The sequence below is a fragment of the Callorhinus ursinus genome, unplaced genomic scaffold (assembly GCF_003265705.2).
Source record: "Callorhinus ursinus isolate GAN/ISIS: 27379988/994484 unplaced genomic scaffold, GSC_fseal_2.0 scaffold86, whole genome shotgun sequence".
Classification (NCBI taxonomy): domain Eukaryota; kingdom Metazoa; phylum Chordata; class Mammalia; order Carnivora; family Otariidae; genus Callorhinus; species Callorhinus ursinus.
This window is the reverse complement of record NW_027397148.1, coordinates 1968875-1991688: the sequence shown is the minus strand read 5'-3', so window position 1 is coordinate 1991688 and position 22814 is coordinate 1968875. Positions and strand designations below refer to the sequence as shown.

The following is a 22814-nucleotide window of genomic DNA, read 5'->3' as shown; positions in this document are numbered from 1 at the left end:
GCTCTGCTTATCTGTGTCCCTCCACAAGTGTGTCGCCTGTTTCCCCAAACAACCCACAGCACCCATGGCTGGAGATCCAGGCTCTTTGGGAAAGCTTGCATATTAAAGCCCAAAGTTGGCAGTGTTTGCTCCCTGCTGCCTTTGATAAGCACTGCGAACATGACTTCAGTAATTATTATGTGTGTGTGTGTGTGTGTGTGTGTGTGTGTGTGTTTAAAGATTTTATTTATTTATTTGAGAGAGAGAATGAGATAGAGCATGAGAGGGTCAGAGGGAGAAGCAGACTCCCTGCTGAGCAGGGAGCCCAATGCGGGACTCGAACCCGGGACTCCAGGATCATGACCTGTGTCGAAGGCAGACGCTTAACTATCTGAGCCACCCAGGCGCCCCATCATGTGTGTGTTAATAGAGAAAAGTGAGGCATATGAAAGCTTTAGGAATTTATGCGAGCAAAAATCAACTCCAGTCGGGTAGCACCAAAGCAGAAGTGGCTGGAAGCACTCCGGCCACGGAAGCTGGGAAAAAACTTTCATAGAGAAAAGGCGAAAGCAAAGTAAGGAACTCAGTGATTGACTCTAGTTTGAAACCTCTTAGGACCTGAGCGCAGTGCGACCGTCTAATGTGCTGATGGCTGCAAGCATGCGAGACCTTTGAGAGAACATGGCACACCGGACTGACCGTGATCCTATTAGGAGGATAAGACCAGCACACTGAGTAAATAAACTCCTAGCCCTGGTCCCCCGCTGTGAACCAAACCAGTTGGTTTCAAGTAAATCAGAGGATGTATCAGATGAGGTATCAACCTGTGTAGGAGGAGCTTGTTTGTTCATTTCTTGCGTTGGAGTTTCTACAAAACCAGGGGTGTTGATCTAGGAACAGCAACGGGCTATTTGCTATGGCACAAGACTCCCCCTTGTTCAGCCAACAAGTAACCTAAAGCAGTCCCATTATCTAAAACCACCGCAGTGACAGAGCCTGGGGACTTGTGTTGTGTAGCCATGGCTGTTAGACGGGTTTGCCAGAGGTAAGGGTAAGTTTCTAATGGTATGTTTGTTTGTAATAACTCCAAGCCAAGGAGGAAGGGACCTTCCAAATGACGCACCTCTGGAGGGGTTAACATCTGCCAGTAAACTTCTTTCAGGTAAATTCACGGGAATGGAACACTGTTGCGTTTCCGAGGTATTATGAAGGGACAATGGAACAGTAAACACAGCAAGGGCACTTTGTCCTTTCACCCTCCAGATGTAGAACACTGCCCCAAACTCCACATGTAAAGGTGTAGCCAGGAGGTACATAAAGGGCTCCCTCGACTATTAGCAATCATAGACCCATTGCCGGGTATAGAGGTGTTGGCATCCTTCATCCAAGACTCTCATAGTGTATTATCACATGTTGAAAGACTGCCCAAATGGATGGGCCTAACAGCAAGCCTACAAATGGTCTGATCAACACTGGCTGTCCTGTAGCATCTTTTGTCTGTGCATTCAGTGAATCCTGTTTTCCCATTCCAGGATTGGGTTAAATTGAGGCAAGAAGGGGTATGTAGATTTAGTATGTTAACTTTATAAAGTGGACCTGCAGGACAATTTAGGCACATAGTGGCCTTCAGGATGTCCTTCAAGTCCTGATTTTGGTTTAGCAAGACGAATCCAGCAGTTGGTTTCCTATAGTAGCTATTGTTCGTGAAATCCTAATTATAGTATTGTCTTCCCACACATTAATAGACAGAAAAGGCAGATAGCAAATAGGCAAAAGGGATAAAGGTTTCATACTGGAGATGAAGATTTGGATCCATGATCTTGGGAGAGTTGTCCACCCCAAGCGTCATATGATTCTGAGGAAGAACCTCTGTGGTCAATATCACATTTTCACATCTCTGGCTGATACATAGTTCCGAGAGTCCGGAGGAGCCCTTTCAACTATGAGCTGTGGACCTAGGGTTCAAGTTCCTGAAGTTAGGCTGCCATCTGGGTAGTGAGGAGAACCTGGTATGGTCCCTTCTACTGAGGTTCAAGGGCAGTCTTTCTTAGGTGTCGTTTCCAAAATGACCCACCCTCCAGGTTCTAAGTTGTGGAAGGTTCAGCCATCTGCAGGAGGGTCATGAAAAGCTTCCTTTACCTGGTAGAAATATACTTTGGCATAATACATTAAAGCTTTACAATACTGAGTCATACCAGAATTTATGAGTACAGAAGACACATGTGGTTCTATCATCAAAGGCATAGGTCTTCCTATTATTATTTCATGAAATGTTAATTTGTGCTTTCCTGTAAGTGTCGATCTCATTGCCATCAAAACCAATGGTAGAACTTCTGGCCAGGGCGGTCCAGTCGATTCTGTTAATTTAGCTAGCTTTAGTTTTAAGTTACCATGTGTCCATTCAACTTTACTGGATGACTGAGGATAGTAAGGACAGTAGTAAGACCATTGTGTTAGCAGCACCCTATTTCTTTCATTATTTGCCCAATGAAATGAGTTCCCCATCACTGGAGGTCTCTCTGGGGATACCCCATAAAGAAAATTGTCTTTTCTAAGCGTTTCTTAGCCGTGGGTGTGGCATCAGCCCTTCTGTAAGGTTTTAGTCTGTCCTGAGAAAATGCAAACAATGACAAGGACATATTGATAAGCCATTGTGGGAGCAACCGAATGAAATCCATTTGTAAGTGTTCAAATGGCCCCGAAGATGGTAGAATGCTCCATCTAATGGGCCATCTTAATGGTCTTTCCAGGGTTAGGGGTTTGATCAATCAGACATTGCGATCTTGGAGCAGTCTCCCACCAATACTTTTTCATAACTTAGGTCATTTTCTTCTGTGCCATGTTGAGTTGCAGAAGGTAGCACTTCTAGTAATGGCATTTTTAAGGACTTGGGAAGAACCAGGAGGCCATCCAGGCCCTCATCTAATATTAAATTTGCACACTTGGTCTCAACATTTGTCGTTCCAGCTCAAGTGCCTGATTTGACTTTTATATAGATTATCATAAATAATTTGGTTAAAATCAGTCTTAGGAACTCATTCAAGTTGTATATTGGAACAGTTTTAGTGCTGGCTGATTTCGCATCGAAGTCCACTAGAGCACTTCCCTGATACTCAGGTTCTATCTTCTAGTATGAACTTCGTTTTTAATCATTCCAATTCAGTCAGGCAATAGAATGGCAGAGAGCAGTTCATTTACTCTGAGTCCACTTTTCCAGAAGTGAGGAACTCTGTTTCTGTCATGGAGCAAAGGCAAAGACCACCCCAAAGGCATATGTGCTAGAGGTATCTTTGGGTGGCTAATAAGTGAGGGCATCCAACTCTGCTGGTTCCTGCTTGATACTGCCCTCCTGCATTCTTAGCGTAGGACCCATTGACGAAGAGTATCAAATCTGGGTTTTCTAATGATTTGTCCTGTAAGTCATGCGAAGGGTCAAGAACCGTGACACCACATCTACACGTTTACACAGATCCGTACCATCATCAGGCCAGGGCAGCAGGCTTGAGTGAGTTGCAGCACTATAGACAGAGGTTAGAAGGTGAAGGGAGAAGACTCTCACAAGATGTTCGTCTACTTGCTGAAAATGTTGAATCTGATCGCAGTGTAATAGACTCTGACCAGCGTGAGGTACTTGTAATATTAGGTTGTGTTCTAATACCGGTTCAGCTGAGGCTCCCCCCCCAGTTGAGGCGCTGTGGCTACTGCTTTCTAACAGTTTGGATGTCCTCTGATTCCTGGGTCTACCTGTAAGCTGTAGTCAGCAGTAGATCTGTGTTTTCCTCCATGCTCTTGGGTTAGAATTCCTAGAGCCTGGTTATTGCTCTCATGGACAAATAAGGTGAAAGGTATAGTATAATTTGGGAGCCCTAGGGCCGGAGTTTGTTGCAGGGCTAATTTTAGTTGGCTAAAGGCTTGTTCGTGATTAGCTTCCCAGGATAATGACTCTGGAATTGAGTTCCTTGTAAGCTCATACAGAGGCAATGCAATCAGAGAAAAATGTGGAACCCGAGATCTACAATATCCTGCAAGTTCAGGAAATTGTTATTAGTTGTAGTTCTGGGGAAGTTTTGGGTGGTCTTTATTCTTTTAGGTGAGAGGGAAATGCCTTCTGCGTTCAAATCATGTCTTAGATAGCGGACCTTCTCTTTTGAGAATTGGACTTTTTCCTTGGAAGCCTTACAGCCTTTACAAGCTCATTGCTGTAATAGTTAAACTCAATCTATTTCTGAGTCTTCCCTTAGAGGGAAGCATAGCAATAAGGCATCTACATACCGATGAATATAGCATTCTTGAGGAACTGTAAGATCTTGATATAAAACCCAGGACAAACAGGATGGGGCTTCAGTGACCCCTTGTGGCATTATCATCCAGGTATATTGTTGATTTTTCCAAGTAAAGATGAATAAATATTGATTCTTGCTGTCAACTGGGATGCTGAAGAAAGCAGAGCAAAGACCCACCACTGTGATCCACTTTACACTAGATAACAAGGTGTTGAGATTTGGAACGACAGGGAACCTTCAGATCACAATTTTATTGATTGCATGCAGATCCTGGACACACCTTGTCCATTTGGTCTCTTAATGGGTAAGATTAGAGCATTACAGGGACTAATGCATGGGATTCTGAGTCCTTAGTTAAGTCTTCTGTAGTCGGTGAGAGCTCTTCAGGAGATTCTGGTCTTGGTGAATATTGAGACAATTTAGGCAGAGGTTTGGAATGATCTATTTGGATTTCTATGGGTTCAGCACTTTTAATTTTGCCTTTGTCGGTCAGGGAAGAAGCCCATAGGCATTCAGCCACTTCTGAGAGATCGGGACTTTCACGCTTTCCAGTCTCCATTTCATCGAGTCCTGCTTGGAGAGAGGGGAGCAGCTCAGGTCATTTTTCCTCCTAGTTAAATTGTGTATGACTCCTCAGTTCAAAAGGGCAGTCTTCTCCTAACAGGTTTATGGGGGCAGTGCCACACAAAAGGAAAGTATGGTTTCCTGGAAATGGCCCTAATATCATCTGGACTGGGTTAGATACAGGTACCCTTTGAATTTGGTGAGAAATCCTTACTACAGAAGTATTTTCTTTACTCTGAAGGACTGGCTATTTTATGAAAGTGGGATTTATTGTTGATAAAGCTTATGCAGACCCACCAATACTGTGTAGGATTCTCCATTGATTTTTATCTTCGTTTCCCCTTGCTCATTTAGAGGTATCATGGGGAGCAGTTTCCTGGAGAATCCCTTGGAACTCCATCAGTGCTTATTATTTTGATAATTAAGTTTTTTAAGGCCTCCCCTGATGGAAAAATAGTGTGAATTAATAGGTAAAGGTCTATAAAACGATAGGTTCAGCAGCAGGCCTTCCTTTTTCCAGTGCCCTGGTTGTTTATAATGAAGGCAGACATTTAGGGGCTGGTTCAGTTGGTAGAACATACAACTCTTATTCTTGGGGTGGTGAGTTCAAGCCCCGTGTTGGGTGTAGAGATTACATAAAATCTTTTCTAAAAAATTCTAAATTACTCATAAAATATTCAAGGACTCCCTTTAGTGTTTGGAGAATCTTTGAATCTTCAGCCTTTGACCATGGAGAAAGGTGGTTACATCTGGTATTCCAGGCTCTACGGATGACCTCACTTTAAAAAGCATTGGTTTAACCTCTAGCTCATCTTCAGAGTGCAAAGGCAATGGAGTGAAGGGACCCACAGATTCAGAATATTTGGGGAGAGGAGGGTACAGGGAAGGAGCACTCAGACAAGTAAGTGTATACCTCTTTTTAGATTCACCACCATTGTTGCATAAGCTTTTCATTTGCCTTTTGTACAGAATCTTTTAAAGAAACATTTTTTTGATTCATTCATTTTCTTAGAAGCTTCTGCATATCAATAAAAAATGCACTCCTTTGTTTTGGGGAAATTCAGAACTTTCTTTTCTCTAGAGCACTTCATAAATGGATAAGCTCATCTAGGTTAAAAGTTCCCAATTTGACCACCATAATGCAAGAGGATCCTGGGTACGTATAGTTAGCCAGATGGAGGAGTCCCAGATTGTTTGGACTCAGAGGAACCCATTTTCTCCCCCCATCCCCCCCCCCACTTATTCCCTGAGGCCTCACTTGGTCCAGTCCAGCTTAAGTTGGACCTAGTCTGGCCCTGGACCTGGTGTGGTTTCTTCTGACTGATCCCAGGCCCAGTCTGGAAAAAGAAATGCTCAAGTAAATTCAGAGAGCTCTTTTAAATGTGGAAACTGCAGAGCTCAGTTCTTACCCGCAGCCTCCAGATGCAGTGAGAAAGCAGTGAGCTCACTGGGCTCAACAGGTATCTGCGCCTGGTTGCTCTTTGCTTCTGGGGGCCATGGCGGGCGGCGGGGAGAGATGGTTCACCTTCATATCACACTTCTGACACCAAAACTGTTGAAAGATAAACTGAGGCATGTTAATATTTTAGTCTGAGCAAAAATGGATTCCAACTGGGCAGTGCCAAACTGGAGGTAGTTAAGAGAGATCCATTGACAGGAGTTGGGGGGAAACTTTTATAGAGAAAAGGCAGAAGCAAAGTGAGGAAATAGAGCATAAGGCCTAGCTGGCTGCTTGGGATTGGTGGTCCTCAGCTTTCACTTTTGTAACCTTGAGGCATTTACAGGCTTAGATGGTTTGGTTTGGTTTAGAGCCCCATCGGTCCAATGGCCTCCTTGTTTCATTAACCTAACATGTTAGTATATGAAATCCAAGACATGGGACAAACTGAAGAAACATGAATAACTCAAAAACAGATCTCTGAGAAATTAGGTTGCTTCTGTGATCCATTTATTAATGAGGAGAAATTGTATTTTCTGGGCTTTATTTTTTCCCTCTGTAGGAGATGGAATTACATAAAGGATGTTCGCTGACTAGCCAGGTATCCTTTCTGAAGTTTAAGAATTGGGAAAGTCAGGGGCCCCTGGGTGGCTCAGTTGGTTAAGCGTCTGGGCTCTTGATCTCAGGCTCCTGAGTTCAAGCCCCAGGTTGGGCTCCATGCTGGACCTGGAGCCTACTTTAAAAAAAAAAAGAGAAGGTCAGGCTTAAGATGGAGAAAACTGCAACCTGCTCTTTTTCCCTCATGTTCCTAATTTACCATCAATGCCAACAAATATGGAGTATTTGGGAGCCTCCGTGGCATTTGCTGTCTCTGGCTCCTAAAATTCAGAGGTTGGCCTGTACAATAACCCCTGCTACTTTCATCAGACCGTACCCATGAGGAGTCCTCCACAAGCCCCAGGCTGACCCCCAAGGTGTCTCCTCTCTCGACACTGGTGAACCCTTCACTGCTGACTCCCCCACACCACCTGCCTCTCCTCTCACATGCAAGCTGCATGCAGGCCCCCCACTCAAGGCAAAGAGTAGAGCACCCAGTGAACTTCCCCAGAGGATTAGTCCCTTTGTGAGTCAGTTACCCAGATGCCTACCACCACTTCCCCTTGGGTTATTAATTGGTAAATTTGCTATCAAAAAGGAGTTTCCTTTTCTGATCTGAATGGGGTGATCAAGTGAACCCCCAAAAGGTGCACAGTTCAAGGGCTCAGATGTGAGGACTGGGATCTCCTTTGGGACTAAGGAGTCTAATGTGCAGGGCCCCCCCCCACTTCTGATACCTGCAGGAAGTTGGCACATGGCATACAGGGCCATAGAACTTCAGGGCCAAGGGCCTTAGCTACTTGAAGTTCTGCCACCCCTGGGAGTCTCGAGTGTCCTGCATGCCCTGCTGACCAGCATTCAGCCTCTTGCTGAACCCCAGGAGAGGCACACCATTCCTCCAGAGAGCACCCCCACACCAAGATCTTTCATATCATTAAAACGTTCTATGTTCAAGTTAATTTGGAGCAACTGAAATATGTAAGCACTCACGAAGTTTTTCTGAATGACTTTAGTTTTAATACATTTTAAAGATTAGTGACATACGGGTGCCTGGGTGGCTCGGCTGGTTAAGGATCCAACTCTTGATTTCCGCTCAGGTCATGATCTCAAGGTCGTGGGATGGAGCCCTGCGTCGGGGTCTGCGCTCAGCGGGGAATCTGCTTCTCTCCCTCTTCCTCTGCACGCTATCTCACTCTCTCTCTCTCTCTCAAATAGATCTTAAAACCAAAAACGATTAGTGACATAAATGGAAGCAAGCTACTCCAGCTAAGGGGAGCAGGCCATGCAGATCTGGTTGGGGGATGAGCAGAACCGGGCTCCAGGGGACTTCAGAGCCCAGAAGGGAACCTTCACATTCTTACTAAAAATAGTTATGTAAGCAAATGAGACCCTTTGTAAATTTAATTTTCTAAGTTGTGTAGCTAACTTACTAAGTTTTCCATTAGAGAAGATTGGGGTCACTTTTTTAAATTGCTTTAATGAGTCCCCTCCCTAAAATGTGTCTCTCACCATGAACCGCCCCTGCTGTCGTCACAACGACAGGCTTCTGTCCTCCGTGTTGAGCAGACACTTAATGACTTGCATGTGAAATACCAAAGACGCAAGCCTTGGGGCTGCCAGAGTCAGGGTGTGTTTCCATTGCCTTAACGAGGAACCTGGAGAAAGGCGAAGAGCTCAGTAGGCTTCAGATATGGATGTGAGATCATTGCTTCATACAAAAACGCCAGAGGTCATAAATGGTATTATTATATTAGGGGCGTGCTCCAAGTACAGCTGTCCCACCATCCTTGCAGTGACCGTGTCCATACTAAATACACGTGAAGGCAGTGGTTAATAAGAGCATGCACAACACACCTGCCCTCTTGGTTCTCCAAGCTTCATGGAAACCGCTGGGCTCTGAGAGCAGCTGTTGGTGTTCAGACCACTGTTTTATCACCTGGGCTCAACACATGCGCTGTTGGAGAGACTGTCTTGTACCCTGACAGTGATCATTTCAAAAAAATTTCCCCAAGTATCAGTCTCCTAATCTGTAGGTTATTTACGTGTACACACAGACAACCTTTAACTGTTTTTATACTGCTTCGAGGGAACCTACTTATGATACAAAGATAGTAGTAGAAGAGAGCCTTCCTCAAAACCCACATGTATTGAAAGGAAGAAAGAGAAACTTAAAAGCAATACCAAAATATTAAGGTAACTTAATATTATGGTAAGGTCATTCCGAACATAAATTAGTATCTTTTAGGCATACATTTGTGACTCTGAAAACACTGATGTGGGTTATTGAGCATAAATTTTTAATGCTTAAGATTCAAGGGGAAGAGTACAAAAGTGAGTAGCACACTGGACAAGGATAAGAACTGGTTCTGTATTCAACTCCTGGCCCTATGCCAACTAGCCATGTGACCCTGGGCAAACCACTGAAGGAAACCGAGGCCCCACTTGATAACTAACATTTGTGCATTACAGTTCTCCAAGGCTTTTTCTAGATTCTGTTCCCTCAGCCTATGAACTAGTAAAGACCACACCTCGCCCAAGTTCCCAGCAGGAATGGAGAAGAGGTGTGTATTATCCAGCTGAGATAACAAATACATTTTGTTTTTAAGTAACTCTGGGTTCTTTGTGTATTTCCCTAGGTTCACCTTCTTGTGAGCACCTTATCTTAATTACATTTCGTAATAGTCGTGTCTTTGAGGTTACGGAGCCTACTCCAGGTCTGACCACCCTCGAGAAAACCCAGAACTGCTCTAAGTGCTCTGTGCCCGTGCTCCCAGTGCCCTGGTCTCTCCAAGCTACTGACTAGTTCCTGAAGCACAATGACAATCATCTTTGAGGAGGCTGGGTCTTCTTTCCTCTCTGGAAACAGCCCGATTTGCCATTTTATGACTTCGTTGAATGGGACTTTCTAATAAATGGTGTGGCTTTTTTGAATGAACGTTTAAAAATATATGCTCACGTCTCACCAAATTGTTGATGATCTTCTTAGCCTTAGATTTGCAAATTTTATTTGCTCAGGATATAGTCAAACAGTTCTGAGTAAAAATGCAGACACAAAAAATTCCTTACTTTCTTCAACAGCCATTTCGAGGTGTAACAATTATTAATCACATGATGCCTTTTAGTTCTTAAGTGTCTAATGGAAGATTTCTTCAAAGAAATAACTCCCCACAGGAAAAGCCTTTAAGAGAGCACCCTACGAGCAGCCTAAGAGGGTGTCTCCACCTGTTTGCTTCTGCACTCTGCACTTGCTCAGAGTCCGGAGCTGGCTTTGGGAAGCTTTTGGCACGAACATTGTCACTGCCTCTTCCAGAGAAGCGGAGAGACCCCCTGGAGAACAGGGAGGTGCCTGAGACCCTGAAGCCATAGGCCAGGCTGGGGCACAGAGCATAGCCCACCGTGGAACCTGACGCCCGGGTGCCACTGCCCGGATGAGCCTCCCAGAAGCCAAACGAGCTCAAATAAGCTGCCTACTTTTATGATCTTCAGAGTCAACCAAACTGCTCACCTTATCATTGACTTCCTTGCAAAATACTGTTCGCCTACTCTTTGATGATCTAGCCCTAAATAAAAGGGAAAACATTTGTCTTAGCACATCACTAAATGTCACTATCCAAACCAGGAGTCAGAAAACAGATTCTGGTCCCAAGTTCACACTAAAGTAGCTGTGTAACCTTGAAGTCCCTTGCCTCCTGTCAGTCTTTAGTGGAACGTGGAACCTGTCCAACCCCTCTCTCAGGGCTATTGAGAAGATGTCACAGGACAATATGTGATGGTATCCAGAGCTGTGAAATGCTAGGTGATATATATATCATATATATATATTCCATATATGTATATGGATATATACATATCCATATATATATATGGAATATATGTATATGGATATATACATATCCATATATATATATTCCATATATGTATATGGATATATACATATCCATATATATATATGGAATATTCAAGAGTGAAAGGAATCATGGTATCTTTCACAGCCAAATGGGAGGGTTCAGGTATTGGAGAAAGCTAGAAATATTTAGTCAGATTACACCATAGCTTACAAGGGCTTTGCCTGACTTGTTAAGCCATTCACAATCAGTTCTATAATCATTCTGCACTCAAGACTTTAGGCAATCTCAGAAAATACCTCCCCTTGCTTTCCTCAGTAGTAACCACATTAAAATATGCAACACACTTTAATCATCATGCTTTTTTCCATGGAGGCAAGCTATAAATAGATCAGACTTTTTTTTTTTTTTTTTTAGAGAGAGAGAGTGCCTGGGGAAAGGGCAGAAGGAGAGGGAGAGAGAATCCCAAGCAGACTCCATGCTCAGCAGCACTGATCCCAACGCGGGGGTGCTGGATCCCACGAGCCAGAGATCATGACCTGAGCAGAAATCAAGAGTTAGAGGCTTAACTACTGAGCCACCCAGGCGCCCTGAGAACAGACTTTTAAAAGCATGAGCAAAGAACCAAATCAGTGGCCTAAAAGTCCGGATGACTTCCAGAAGCAGCAGGCCCTCTGAGCCAACCCTTTGCGTTCCCAGTGGATGGTGGGACGTGCGGGGGCTGTGCCGGTGGGCGCCACTCACCAGCTGGTTGATCCCGAGCTACCCGTGGGGCCTCTCTGGGCCTCCGAGTGAAACAGGTTAACCCGGGCTACTCCCGAGGTCGGGCAGAGTATGTGAACGTGCGCGCACATGGCTGCATTCAACACACGCACCACAAGAGCAGACAGACTTGAAGAAGCCAAAGGCTTCCCGCTCAGCGGCTTTGACCTTCCCTTCCCGCTGGTGAAGACATGGCGGGGGGGGGGCACTCTGTCACCTCCTAAAGGCCTCCTGTAAAGGACGTGGGAAGACAAAGATCTGGAAGTGTGCGGAGTTCCATGCGCTGAGCTTCACTTGAGACGCTGGTGGTCGCCTACGCCTGGCCCTCCCCTGCCGCACCAGGCCCTCCCCTGCCGCGCCGACCCCACGCAGCCCGGGCCCCGTGACACCCCAGAACTCACTGCCAAACAGAGGGGGACGGCAGGGAAAGAAAGCTGAGGACCTAGTGTAGGAAAGGAGATCCCAACGGCTGCTTCAACTCCCGGTGTGTGGGTTCGAGGCACCCAGGGCCCGGGGAGGTGGTCGGGGGGCAGGACCGCCACCACCACACCCGGCCAGGGAGGCCCCAGAAGTCTGGGGTTGGGAGGGGAGGGAATCGCAAGGGTGGCGGTGGCAGGTGGGTCATGATTTGGGGCCTCGGGGGATGGGGGACGGCGTGACTCAGAATACACACACTCATATGCGAGGGGCAGCCGGCTTCCTGTAGGCTCCTGGAGGTCAGAGGTTCCTGTGACTCTTCATCCGCCTCTGGCTCTGCTGTATCCACGACAAGAATGAAGGCCATTCTCAGCAATTAGACTGTCGACCTTCCAGAAAATGTCGACAGGACTCTACAGGGACGCGCTGTTATTATGAAGGGCCCCAGAGGAACCTGCAGAGAGACTTGGATCATATCGGCATAGAACTCCATCTCCTTGAGAAGAAAAAGAAGAGGCTCCAGGTTACAAATGGTGGGGAAACAGAAAGGAACTGGGTACTGTTCGCACATCTGTGCTCACGTCCAGAACGTGAGCAAGAGTGTTACACTGGCTTCTAGCAAAACGTAAGGTCTGTGCTCACTTCCCCATCAACATCATTCTACAGGAGAATGCTTCTTTTGTTGAAATCTGCCATTTCTTGGGTAAAAAATACACCTGCAGGGTATGGCTGAGGCCCGGCGTTGCTTGCTCAGTATCTCAGGCCCAAAAGATGAGTTAATTCTTGAAACGACATTGAACTTGTATCAAATTCAGCTGCTTTGATTCAGCAAGCCACAACAGTTAAAAACAAGGGTACCAGAAAGTTTGGGGATGGTATCTATGTTTCTGAAAAAGAAACAGTTCAAGAGATGGCTGATGAATAAGATTTCAATCGTCCAGCTGCAGAAGCAGCAAGATGACTGATGAGTCCTCAGACTTACCTGTGGTATCTCAAAGATGCAATAAAAGTTGTGTATTGATTGGGGAAAAAACCAAACATAGGCCTGGGTAACCTTGGACCCCCGCCCTCCAGTGCCCAGGACCAAGAAGTCCCACTGGAGAGGGCTGACAGGAGGGGCTCGCCCCGGGCTCCAGCAGCACCTGTGAGCATCGGCCCAGGCTTCCTGGGGTTTGAGGAGGTGAGCGGGGGTGGGGGGGGGCTGGGGGGGTGTTAGGTCAGTAATCAGGAGCAGGGCATTCCAGGTGGAGTGGGAGCACTGGCCGTGGGAATGCCATGGAAGGAAAGCTCCAAGTGCTGTGTGGCGGGGGAGGGGCATGGTGTTATCCAGGAGAGGGACAGGGAGGTGATGCTAAAGACACCAGGGCCAACTCAGAGGGCCTTGGACACTAAGCACAGCAGTTAGCCCTTCATGCTAAAAACACTCAGAGAGTACTTTTGTCACTCAGTCTCTCCAGCGGTTGGTAGGCGAGCTGTGATTCCATGAGGCAATTTCATTGTTCACCAAACATGCAACAGGGTGTCTTCTATTCGGTAGGATGATCTGATACATCCATGCATAAGGTATTTGGGGACTTTGACAATGTCTCCTGGAGGCTTCTTCCACCTAATAAGGGAGTCGCCCAGGTGGGGTTGGGGGAGGCATAGGAATCACCTGGTCCAACCTCCTGCCCAGGTAAATGACCTGGTCTCTATCTTACAGAGCCCCCCTCCCCCAACCCGGCCACTAGCCTTACAGTAGATTGCAGGTATGCCTGACAGATTCACCGCCAGAAAAGCAACAGTTACAGTAATTTAGTTTCCCCATCAGCCCTGGGGGAAGAGGAAGACGTGCAGGGCCAGAATGGCTCAGGGCCACTCTGATATGCTGAAATGCTGTGCAATCTCATATCCCCTGCGTACGTCCACATGGCCTGACTCAGCACGGGCATGCCCTCTGTCCCCTCCCCATCCCCCGGATGGCCTCGCTTCTCACCCCCAGAGTCGGCCAAGCTCTGTGCACATCTGGCACCTGGACCAGATTCACCAAAACCATCTCAGTAAGGATCCGGATGATGAAAAGCCCTTTCATCCTTGTTTTAGATTTTAGCCTCCAACTGCCACTTATCAGAAGTGTTTCCACGTTGTGACTTCTTTGGTTCTCCACGTCTCAAGTGGAAGGTCAGTAGGGTGCCCCCAAGGCCTCTGCCCTGGACAGGGAGGCAGTTCCCCACCATTCTCATGCTGCAGGACCCATGTGGCAGAGAGGGCCAGGTCTGCAGCCTCCCTGACTTGGAGAAGAGTGACTCTCACGAAGATATTAATGACTTAAGGGGCAACTGAGTGGCTCAGTTGGTTGAGCATCCAGCTCTTGATTTCAGCTCAGTTCATGATCTCAGGGTCCTAAAATCAAGCCCAGTTCCCCCTCCCTCCTCAGGCTCCAAGCTCAGCAGGAAGTCTGCTCAGGGTTCTCTCCCTCTGCCCCTCTCCCTGATCTCCCTCTCTCTAAATAAATAAATCTTTTTTTAAAAAACATATTAATGACTTAAGGTCACACACACAGCAGGTATGTGGTTTTCTTTTGCAGTTTTCAACAACAAAAATTAAGTCAAAATCCTTAATCACCAGGCCCGTAGGTGACTCAGTTGGCTAAGCGTCTGCTTTCGGTTCAGGTCATGATTCCAGGGTCCTGGGATCCCAGCACCGAGTTGGGCTCCCTGCTCAGTGGGGAGTCTGCTCTCCCTCTCCCTCTGTGTGCACACTCGCTCTCTCTATCAAATAAATAAAATCTTTAAAGAAAAATCCTTAATCACATGTGTTGCTATGAAGGTATGCCTCTCTGGTCATGTTCCTGCAGAGGTAGCTTTTTAGACTTATATGTAGGGCTTTTTATTTTTTCCCTGCAGCAGTCCATCTTCTCAGCATGGCCTTTAGATCTTTTGGGATTCTGATTCTCTCTTCATTTTATTGAAGTCCTGCCAGCACTAAGGCACCCAGGTGAGGGAGACAGGTGAGTTTCCCACGCCCTCATGTTACACGGTCTAACCTCCCCACCCCCCACTCCCACCCCCCTACTGCCCCTAGCTCAGGGCCAGCCTCCCTGTGAATGACTCCCTTACTCCCCAGAGCAGGAAGGTTTGCGCTAGAGAAAGAGATATTTGGACAGGGTGTGTCCTTCTTAAGAACCAGCTGCAGTTAGCCCCCTGAGGTTGGGAAGAATGTCGCAAGCAGCTTCCAACGCCCAAGGGGTGTCCCCGCGTTATGGTCTCACTGCAAACCAGGGCTCACCAAAGCTTTTGGACCCAGGACTACATCTATTTCCCGGGAGTCCCGCCTCCCACCTGCGCTCTCCTCCTCTTCATGGAGCCAGGGCCGCGAGGGTCCTGGGAGGCGCATCCTCGCCAGAACAAGCCACTGAGCAGTTACTTCTGCGGACCGAACCTTCTGGACCAAATTCCCCAGAGAGGAGTTCAGCTTCTGGGGAAACTGGCCCGGCACCCCCCGTTCCGCCCCGGGGGTGATTATCTGCGCCCCTGGGCCTGGGGTCGGGGTACGGGCGGAGGCCGCGCGGTGCTGGGCGGAGGCTGCCATCTGCTGTCGGCGGTGGCGAACTGCGCGGCGCCCGAGGCCGCAGGCGCTCTCAGACATTGGCGCCCTGCAAAAACTTAGGCTCCGAGTTTACGCTGAGCCTTAGGGTATGATTTGAGATGCCTGTCCCTGGACGGCAGGGAGAACCTCGCTGCTCTGCTCTTCCGTACCCAGGACTGTGAGGACACGGGATTTAGGCACCGTGACAGAGTAAATGCCATAATTCCATGTAATATGCCATAGTGCGTGGATAACCCCAAAATGTCAACATAGGTCATGGCCAAAGTAAAGATACGATGTAAAATTTGAGTCCAGTAAGAGAACAAGATGGAATTGAACGAGTTCATCCAGAGTTTACTCAAGTGTTTGGCAGAAGGTTTTTTTGTTTTTGTTTTTCATGGCTGCAATAATAACTTTGGAAAAGGCATTTAATGACTTTGAAATTTAAGATGGAATTGAAGCCCTGCTTCTGGACACTGACATGCAGAGTTTTGTGAGCTACAGAGTGTTGTGGGGCGGGGGCCAGCAAGAGGCGCCGGGAGGGCAGGGCGCCCTGAGAGTGCGGGGGGGGGGGGGGGGGGGGGGGGCGCGGGGGGGCGCTGGCCAGGGTTGGCTGACCTGGTCCGGAGGGGCCCCTGGCCGCGGGGTCCGCGGCTGCTGCCGACCCCCGGACCCCAGGGCCGAGCGCCTGTGTGGCCACGATCACGGATGCTCCAGGTTGTGTGTGTGAAGCTGTGTGGAAATCTACAACACTATCAATCCCGTCTTCGGAGTTCAGCGGTGCCCCGTAATGAAGTAACAGTTAATGATAGAGCCGGCCTTCCCTTGCTAATACTTACTTGGCCATCCAGAAAAGCGCGCTGTCGATTTGTGGTCAAGCCAGTGTTATCAGCAGTCGGTTCCTTCCTCCGGGACCTCCAAAAGGAAGATAAAGGTGGCAAAACTGCCCCAATCTTCACAGCAGATGGCAGTGAAATTCCAGCTTCAACCTTGATGGAAATTTTGCTAACGAATATTTTAAACTTGTCATTAAGAGGTACGGTGCCCCAAGAAAGAAAAAAACTGAACATGGAGCATGGGAAAATGGGAAATCTTTGGTTCACAGACTGTTTACAGCTTTGCGTTTAGAAGAGTTTCAGAAAAAGAGCGCCATTTACTGGAGAAACCGACCACCTGAAGGGACAGCCGCGGCCTCTCCAACAGATCAAAGCTGGAATCGTATCTTGCTCAGAAGCCAAAACCAGCAGCCGTGGGTCCATTTGGGGCCCAGTGGCCTCCCCCGCTGGGTGCACTCCTGGGATGTGATGGAACCAGGGACAAACCTCAGCACATTTGCAAATTCCATGGCCTTTTTTGCATACTTCGTAGTCACTCGACAGGATCATCCGTATCAGCTGTTAAGAGTAGGCAGTTTCTTCGCTTCCTGCATAAGAAATCAAAGCAATGACATTCCATGTGGTGCAGTACAAGTTAAAAGATTCTGCCAAGACTACAGAATCCCTCAAACAAGTGGCCACTCAATCCGTTTGTGAATGCAAGGAAAGGAACTCAAGGAAAAGAGTTAATCTTACATTTTCAAACGTCACTGAATTTTTCCAGTATGTGCTGATTCTGCAACTTAGAAACTGGAGCTTTTTGAGTCCCACAGTGCCTTTGAATTTGAGTGTTTCGATCTCTTTTGTTAATTTAAAAAAATGCTTGAAAAAAAAATGTTGTCAATTAAGTATTTCAAGGACAGGGATCATGGCTTTTTTTTTTTTTTTTGACATCTTCCCAGAATAGGAAAAATCTTAATTCAACTCCATTCAACATGCCAATAATCATTTATTGAACATATCCCAATAACACTACTTACTTCCTGTGTAAGACCTTAGGCTTCTTGTACTCTCTGTGCCTAGGTTTCATCATCTGTAAAATAGGTAATCATATCACCTACTTATAGGGTGAGGAGTAAATGATTCGTGGCACACTCAGCACCATTCTTGGCCAGACAGAGGACTCATAGGAAATGTTTCTTATTATTTTTACATCTACCACAGTTAAGTTCTGAGCTAAGTGCTGGAGTTACTCATAATAAGACATGATTCCCGTCCTCAAGAAGTTTACCATTTGAAGTAAAGATGTATACAAACAGGCATATAAGATTATCAATGATCAATGCTGTAAAAAACGTAAGAACAAGGTGCTAGGGGACAATGGACAGGAGAAATGTATTATGTCACAGGGGAAGGACACCAGAAGGCCTTACAGGAGGGGTAACATCTGAGCTAAATCTCAAAGGATGAGTTAGGATTTGGATGGAGGAAGAGAAGCAGTCTGAGCAGAAGAAATCACATGAACAACAATGCTGAGTCATCATGACAGTGTGTAGTAAATTCAGCATCAGCCAGTGGCCAGTGTGACCACAGGGTGGGAGATAGGGGTGAGGGTTGACAGGGAGGCCAGAGAAATGATCATAATCAATGGTGAGCCTCCGGTGAAGGCTTAGTTAACCAATGCCAGGCACCACGAACTGGAAGAAGATCAAGGGGCCCTATGAACCATGCTAAAAACTGATTTGTCTTACAGGCAATGAGGCACCATCAAAGCTACCTGAGCAGGTCCCTATTTGCAGAAGGATGGAGTACAAAACAGGCTCCTGGTAAACACCTGTCAGATTAAATTAAACTGGATGGCGGTAGGGTATAAATGGTGGCAAGTCCTATAGAGGTATGAAAACTACAAAATAAACTCTTAGTAATGGCATGGTTCAAATGTACTTGATACCTAGAAGGAATGAGTAGGTACATTCAAGACACATGGCTTATTTTAGAATCAGTGAAAACTATGACGCCAAGTAGGGAAGCAGTTTCTACCAAAGGTCACTGCTCTACAAAGCTTGAACATAACAAGTATGGATTTATCTTAGTATCTTATTCCTGAGGCAGCGGGGAGGAGAGTAAGCCCTGCTTTATGACAGAATGCAGTCATTCGGGGACCATGGCTGGAGGGGATGTGCAGTCCCCATTCTGGTGGTAAGGATATGGGGAAATGGTGTTTCCAGCTGAAGCCAAATCCCTAGCTTCCCAGCCTGTTAAGTGTACCTGAAGCTGGTTTTGCGCTCTCCAGCGCACTTGTAAGGTCTTGTTTGGGGACGCAAGAAGCTGTTACCTGTTTTGGGCCTATGTGCAGGGCATGCAAAAATGACATAATTGCTGCTCCAAATTCTGAAAAGCCCTAAGCGATTGGATGCATTGGCCATAATCTTGTCTTTTCCAGAGCATTATAGAATATCCAAGCTTGCAAACCAACAGAGGTGAGTATAAACCTCAAGACTTCCCCAGGGCTATCGCCAATTCGCCTATTGACAACTATGGCTAGAGAAACTTTATGCAAAGCCTAGAATGTGAGAAGGAGGACTGGTGTGGGGCAAGAGAGAAGATAGCAGGTGGGTGAAAAATCCAGTCCTGTTGGAATGCGCTCTTAGGTCCCCCAGTGCCTGGGAGAGTGGTGTGTTTAATGCCACCTAGTGGCTGGCAATAGATACACACCTCATCCTTCCCTGCAGGCTTTCTGGGGCACCTGGGGTAGGGGTAGAGGGCCAAGCCAGGAGTCAAATGGGGCCAGGAGTTGTTGTGTAAGAAAGAGCTGCTACTACAGTCCAGAGGATCTTGTCCCTGGGCACATACAAAATATGACCTTTGCTGTCTTTTGGCTTGGGATAACTTCCAACTGTGTTAACTGTGTTTCTACATTGCCTCCAAAGACACATTTTAGGCTTGGAGAAAAGCATGAGCTTTTGCTCACCCAGGGTCACTGTCGGGATTCAGTGCTTGGTATGGGTGTCATACTCAGTTACTGCACTGGCCTCTCATGAATTTCTGATCAGCGGCAAGGTCAATGAAGAAAAGGAAGTAAAAGGTGACAATAAGATAATCTGGGTGCCTGGGTGGCTTAGTGGGTTAAGCATCTGCCTTCGGCTCAGGTCATGATCCCATGGATCAAACCCCGCATCGGGCTCCTCATTTAGCAGCGAGCCTGCTTCTCCCTCTTTAAAATCTTAAAAAAAAAAAAAAAACTGGTAAAGAGAATTCCAGGGTGATACCATTTGCGCTCCTACCAGTCTTTTTTTTAAATTGAAGTATGATTTACATATGGTAGGGCTCACCCTTTGTAATGTACATCTCTGCAAAACTTAACAATGCCTACAGCTGTGTAACTACCACCACAACCAAGAGTTTCAACCAGCCCATCACCCCCCACCGAAAATTCCTCAGTATACTCTTTGTAGTCACTCACCCCAGCTTCTGGGGTGGCTATATTTTTGCCTTTTCCAAAATGTTATATCAGTGGAATTACACAGTCCGTAGTCTTTTGAATCTGCCTTCTTTCACTTAGCAAAAGGCATTTCGGGCTCATGCATGTTGTTGCTCGCAGCAGGAATTCATTCCTTTTTACTGCCAAGTAGTAGTCCCTTGTGTGGATATACCAGTCTATTTACCCAATCCCAGTTGAGGCACATTTGGGTGGTTATTTCCAGTTTGGGGCCATCATGAATAAAGCCTCTATAAACATTCTCATACAGGCTTCTATGTGAACATAAGTTTCTATTCCACTGGGTAAATACCTCGAAATGGGATTGCTGAGTTGTCTGGCTGAATGTTCAACTTAAAAGAAACTGTGGAGCTATTGTCCAATTTTCATTCCCACCAGCAACGCACAAGAGTCCCAGTTGTTCTGCTCCAAGTGCTTGGTATTGTCAGATTCATTCTGGTTTTCTGTTCTGTTTTTTTAAGTAAACTCCACACCACACGTGGGGCTCGAACTCACAACCCCAAGACCACACCCCCAGGCACCCCGTGTCAGATTTGTTTTTAATTTTTAAATTTCACACACATCCTGGGGTGCCTCGGTGGCTCAGTCAGCTGGGCGCCTGACTCTTGACTTCTGCTCTGGTTATGATCTCAGGGTCATTGTGCTGAGCATGGAGCCTGCTTGGAATTCTCTTTCTCCTGCTCCCTCTGCCCCGCCTCACCCCACTCCAACCCCACTTGCACGCACAAATGTGCGCGCTCTCTCTCTCTCCTTCAAAAATGAATGAATGAATGAATGAATGAATGAATGAATGAATTTCACAATCCTAATAGAGGTACCTCATCATAATTCTGATTTGCATTTCTCTAAAGACTAATAATGTTGCCCTTCTTTTAGTGTGCTTATTTGTACATGAATTATCTTTTTTAGTGAAGTACCTCTCCAAATCTCTTGCCCATTTTCTATTGAGTTGTTTCTTTTCTTGTCATTGAGTTATTTATTCTAGATAGAAAACCTTTATCAGAGGGACACCTGGGTGGCTCAGTCAGTTAAGCATCTGCCTTTGGCTGGGGTCATGATCCCAGTCCTGGGATCGAGTCCTGCATTGAGCTCCTTTCTCAGCAGGGAACCTGCTTCTCCCTCTGCCTGCCGCTCCGCCCTGCTTGTGCTCTCTCTCTGACAAATAAATAAATAAAATCTTCTAAAAAAAGAAAAGAAAACCTTTATCAGATATGTGATTTGCAAATATTTTCTCCACATCCATGGCTTGACTTTTCATTTTCCTGACAATCCCTTTTGAAGAGTAAACGTTCTTAATTTTGATAAAGTTCAATTTATCATTTTTTTCTTTTATGGTTCATGACTTTGACATTGTAGCTAAGAAATGTCTGCCTAACCCAAGCTCAGAATATTTTTCTCCTGTTTTATATTCTAAAAGTGTTATAGTTTTAGGTTGTACATTTAGGTCTATGATCCAGGTTGAGTTAATTTTTGTATATGGTATGAGGTATGGATCAAAGTTCATTTTTTTATATGGATATGCAACATTCCAGAATCATTTGTTGAAAGACTAGCCTTTTTTCACAGACTTTCCACTTGGTTGAAAATCAGTTGACCATATATGTGTGGATCTATTTCTGAACTCTCTTCTGTTCCATTTTGGCCAGTGTGTCTCTCCTTTCACCAATACCACACTGTCTCCATGACTGTAGCTTTATAGTAAGTTTTTAAGTCAGGCAGAGTTAGTCTTTCAATTTTATTCTTTTTCAAAATTCTTTTGGCTCCTTTGACTTTCCATCTAAAGTTTAGAATCACCTTCTTGATTTCCAAAAGAAAGAATTCCTGCTAGCATTTTGATTGGGGTTGCTTTGAATCCATAGATCAATTTGGAGAGAATTGGCATCTTATCAGGATTGAACAATATTGAATCCACAAACAAGATGTCTGGTCCCCATTTATTTATATCTTCCTTGATTTCTTAGTCCGTGTTTTGTGGTTTTCAGAATACAGGTCTTGAACGTATTTTGTTAGATTTCTACTCTAGTATTTTGTTGTTTTTGCTATTTTTTATTGTGGTAAAATACATGTTCTACCATTTTAACCATTTTTAAGTCTATGTAGTTCAGTGGCATTAATACATTCACGCTGTTGTACATTCATCACCACTAACCATTTTCAGAACTTCTTCATCATCCCAAACTGAAACTCTGTATCCACTAAATGTTAACTTCTCACACTTAATCATGATGAGCACCGAGTGTTGTATAGAATCGTTGAATCACTACATTGTACACCTGAAACTAATATAATACTGTACGTTAACTATATTGGGATTGAAATTTAAAAATAAAATAAAAAATAAAAAGCCCCCAGGGGCACCAGGGTGGCTCAGTTGGCTAAGTGCCGGACTCTTGGTTTTGGCTCAGGTCATGATCTCATGGGTGGTGGGATGGAGCCCCGAGTTGGGCTCTGCACTTAGCAGGGTGTCTACTTGAGATTCTCTCTCCATCTCATTCTGCCCCTCCCCCTGCTTATGTGCTCACACTCTCTCTCACTCTGTCTCTGTCAAATAAATAAATCTTAAAAAAAAATTCTAAAGCCCCCCAAAACGATAACTTCTCATTCCTTCCATTTCCCTAGCCCTGGGTTACCTCTGTTCTACTTTCTATCACTATGAATTTGACTGCTATTTCACAGAGGTTGCATCACATAGTATTTGTCCATCTGTGACTGGCTTATTTCATTTAGTGTAATGTTCTCAAGGTTCATCCATGTTGTAGAATGTGTCAGAATTCTTTCCTTTTGAAGGCAGAGTAGTATTCCCTTGTATGGGTGTACCACATTTTGCTTATTCAGTTGTCCCTCGACAGATACTTGGGTGGCTTCCTCCTTTTGACTACTGTGACTAAGGCTGCTATAAACATGAATGTACAAATATCTGTTTGAGTCCCTGCTTTGAATTCTTTTGTGTTTATACCCAGAAGTAGAGTTGCTGGATCATATGGTAATTCTGTTTTTAATTTTTTGAGGAACCACCATACTGTTTTCCCCAGCACCTGTACCATTTTA

At 45.7% G+C, this 22814-nt stretch overlaps 1 pseudogene; it reads left to right on the top strand.

The window, feature by feature from the left end:
- The first annotated feature begins 15779 nt into the window (after positions 1 to 15779).
- LOC112817877 (calcium uniporter regulatory subunit MCUb, mitochondrial pseudogene) lies at positions 15780 to 18027 on the top strand (annotated as a pseudogene).
- The last annotated feature ends 4787 nt before the right edge of the window (positions 18028 to 22814 follow it).